This window comes from Bos javanicus, chromosome 29, assembly GCF_032452875.1.
Source record: "Bos javanicus breed banteng chromosome 29, ARS-OSU_banteng_1.0, whole genome shotgun sequence".
In the NCBI taxonomy this organism is placed as follows: Eukaryota; Metazoa; Chordata; class Mammalia; order Artiodactyla; family Bovidae; genus Bos; species Bos javanicus.
In genome coordinates, this window is record NC_083896.1 from 27365268 (window position 1) to 27369384 (window position 4117).

The window sequence follows — 4117 nt, forward strand, 5'->3', positions numbered from 1 at the left end:
TATGGAATTCTCCAGACAACAATATTGGAATGGGTTACAATTTCCTTCTCCAGGGAATCTTCCCAAATCCAGGGATCCAACTCGTTATAATCTGAGCCATCAGGGAGAAGCTATCCTGTTACATAGACACAGGAGAAATTCTCAGCTTGCCTGTTTAACTCTCAGCAGTACAACTTCAATATAATTATCCTTTCTCTCATAATTTCTTTAGTGTATAACACAAAAAAGCAAACACTATAAGCTATAACTCTGTTATACATGTAAACACTCTACCTTGATTCCCTCTTCTTTTTTAGTGAGGTCCAAACAGACACTCTCTTGCTTTTTCGATGATCCAGCGGATGTTGGCAATTTGATCTCTGGTTCCTCTGCCTTTTCTAAAGCCAGCTTGAACATCTGGAAGTTCACAGTTCACGTACTGCTGAAGCCTGGCTTGGAGAATTTTGAGCATTACTTTACTAGCGTGTGAAGTGAATGCAATTGTGCGGTAGTTGGAGCATTCTTTGGCATTGCCTTTCTTTGGGATTGGAATGAAAACTGACCTTTTCCAGTCCTGTGGCCACTGCTGAGTTTTCCAAATTTGCTGGCATATTGAATGCAGCACTTTCACAGAATCATCTTTCAGGATTTGAAATAGCTCAACTGGAATTCCATCACCTCCACTAGCTTTGTTCATAGTGATGCTTTGTAAGGCCCGCTTGACTTCAGATTCCAGGATGTCTGGCTCTAGGTGAGTGATCACAGCATCGTGATTATCTTGGTCGTGAAGACTTTTTTTTTACAGTTCTTCTGTGTATTCTTACCACCTCTTCTTAATATCTTCTGCTTCTGTTAGGTCCATACAATTTCTGTCCTTTATTGTGCCCATTTTTGCATGAAATGTTCCCTTGGTATCTGTAATCTTCTTGAAGAGATCTCTGCTGCTGCTGCTGCTAAGTCTCTTCAGTCGTGTCTGACTCTGTGCGACCCCATGGATGGCAGCCCACCAGGCTCCGGCGTCCCTGGGATTCTCCAGGCAAGAACACTGGAGTGGGTTGCCATTTCCTTCTCCAATGCATGAAAGTGAAAAGTGAAAGTGAAGTCGCTCAGTCGTGTCTGACTCTTCGCGACCCTATGGACTGCGGCCCACCAGGCTCCTCCATCCATGGGATTTTCCAGGCAAGAGTACTGGAGTGGGTTGCCATTGCCTTCTCTAGTCTTTCCCATTCTATTGTTTTCCTCTATTTTTTGCATTGATTACTGAGGAAGGCTTTTTTCTCTCTTCTGGCTATTCTTTGGAACTCTGCATTCAGATGCTTATATCTTTCCTTTTCTCCTTTGCCTTTAGCTTCTCTTCTTTTCACAGCTACTTGCAAGGTCTACTCCGACAACCATTTTGCCTTTTTGCATTTCTTTTTCTTGGGGATGGCCATGATGACTGCCTCCTGTACGATGTCATGAACCTCCATCCATAGTTATTCAGGCACTCTGTCTATCAGATCTAAACCCTTGAATCTATTTGTCACTTCTACTGTATAATTTTAAGGTATTTGATTTAGGTCATACTTGAATGGTTTAGTGGTTTTCCCTACTCTCTTTAAGTCTGAATTTGGCAATAAGGAGTTCATGATCTGAGGAACAGTCAGCTCCCGGTCTTGTTTTGACTGACTATATACAGCTTCTCCATCTTTGGCTGCAAAGAATATAATCAATCTGATTTCAGTAGTGACCATCTGGTGATGTCCATGTGTAGCGTCTTCTCTTGTGTTCTTGGAAAAGGGTGAGTTCTCTTCGAAAAATTCTATTTGTCTTTGCTCTGACTCATTTTGTACTCCAAAGCCAAATTTTCAGGTTAATCCAGGTATTTCTTAACTTCCTACTTTTCATTCTAGTCCCCTAGAATGAAAAGGACATATTTTTGGGGGTGTTAGTTCTAGAAGGTCTTGTAGGTCTTCATTGAACCGTTCAACTTCAGCTTCTTCAGCGTTACTGGTTGGGGCATAGACTTGGATTACTGTGATATTGAATGGTTTGCCTTGGAAATGAACAAAGATCATTTTGTTGTTTTTGAGATTGCATCCAAGTACTGCATTTCTGACTCTTTTGTTGACGATGAGGGCTACTCCATTTTTTCTAATAGATTCTTGCCCACAGTAGTAGATATAATGGTTGTCTGAGTTAAATTCATTCATTCCAGTCCATTTAAGTTTGCTTGTTCCTAAAATATCGATGTTCACTCTCTTCATCTCCCTTTTGACCACTTCCAATTTACCTTGATTCATGGACCTAACATTCGTGGTTCCTATGCAATATTGTTCTTTACAGCACCAGACTTTACTTCCATCACCAATCATACCCACAACTGGGTGTTATTATTTACTTTGGCTCCATCTCTTCATTCTTTCTGGAGTTATTTCTCCACTGTTCTCTGGTATCATGTTGAGCACCTACCGACCTGGGGAGTTCATCTCCCACTTACTAGTATATTAAGTGGGAAAAGAGGAAAGGAAATTGTGGAAGATTTTGTAGAGTAGGAAGATCTACTCTACAAAAACTGAAAATAAATTGGGAAGGTTCAAATTTTCCTCAACATGGTGAGAAAGAAATAATATTGTCATTAAAATTATTTTAATTAAACACAGAACCTTCCTGCCCTGTGACTAATTGCACAGAGGGATAGTTTCTAATCAAATCTCTCATGCTTGGATTTTTTCTCAGAGCAGTTTTCACATCTTTATTCTCAAGCTGTAGATTAAGTGATTCATCATGGAAACCACATTGCTGTAAAACAGAGAAGAGATCTTTCTCTCATTCATAGACCCAGCAGAAGATTGTTTGAGGTACATAAATATGCATGATGCAAAGATCAGAGAAACAGCAATGATGTGGGAACTGCAGTTGTTGAAGGCTTTCTTCCCTCCATTGAGCATATGTGCAGGATGTTGGTGAGGATGAGAAGGTAAGAGACAAAGATGTTAAGATTGGGTGCAATGATGTTAGTACCTGCCGCAATGAAAAGTTCCAGGTCGTTGATGTAGGTACTTGTGCAGGAGAGCTGGAATAGAGGGTGGATGTCACAGAAATAATGGTTGATGGTGTTTGCATCTTAGAAGTCAGTCTCAACATGCATTCAATGTGAGCCACTGCACAAGAAAATGCCACCAAGTAGGAACATACTTTAGAGGACATAACAACATTATACAAAAGTGATTGCAGATGGCCACGTAGTGATCATAGGCCATTGACATCAGCACATAGATCTCAGAAATACAACAACAACAACAACAACAACAAAAAAACAGAAAAAGTAAAGCTGAATCATGCACCCCATGTAAGAAATAATATCCTTCATTGATACAAAGTTAATCATCATTTTGGGTACAAACACAGAAGAATAACAGAGATCTATGAAGGACAAGTTAAAGAGGAAAAAGTACATGGGGGTGTGTAGGTGTGAACTTATCCCAATTAGAATTATCAGCCCCAAATTTCCCATCACAATGACCATATACATAATCAGAAACAGGAAAAACAGGGCAGCTGGAGATCTGGGTGGTCTGTTAGTCCCAACAGAGTGAATTCAGTCACAAAAGAGTAATTTCCAGTCATTCTTCTTTAAGGGAATCTGTGGACTCACGAGAAATGGGTAGCATTAGAAAACAACTCAGGTCTTCTCATAATATTTCATCCTAAGGTAGAGTGTATAAACTGGCAATGCATGAGCCTAGATCCTACCTAGACCCATTGAGTTTACCTTTACCATTATCATGATACAGAGTGAAATGGACTTTCACTTTATCAGAGCTTTTGTAAGCTAATATAACAAAGACATCACAAACTTAGCCTATAGTAGGAAGACCACAGGCAAAGATGACACTGGAAAAACCAAGGGAGAAGAACTGTTGGTCAGGACAGGGGTGTATTACTTTCCTCTCAACGTTTCTTCATTCATCTCAACTCTTCCCTCACCAGGAAAATTGGAGGCAGTGTTCCTAGCAACCTGGTGCTAGCTTCCAATGCAGATTAGTCTTGACTGGTAGGAACCAAGAATTCTGCTTTTAATACAAAATGAAGGCACCAGAATCCTCATGAAGTTAAGTTACTTTCTTTGTTAGAGTGTAAAAACTACAAAGGTAGA

The 4117-nt window shown here is 40.1% G+C and overlaps 1 pseudogene; it reads right to left on the bottom strand.

Annotated features, from left to right (window-relative positions):
* Window positions 1-2705: 2705 nt before the first annotated feature.
* On the bottom strand, window positions 2706-3588 carry LOC133240957 (olfactory receptor 8B3-like; annotated as a pseudogene).
* Between the last annotated feature and the right edge of the window lie 529 nt (window positions 3589-4117).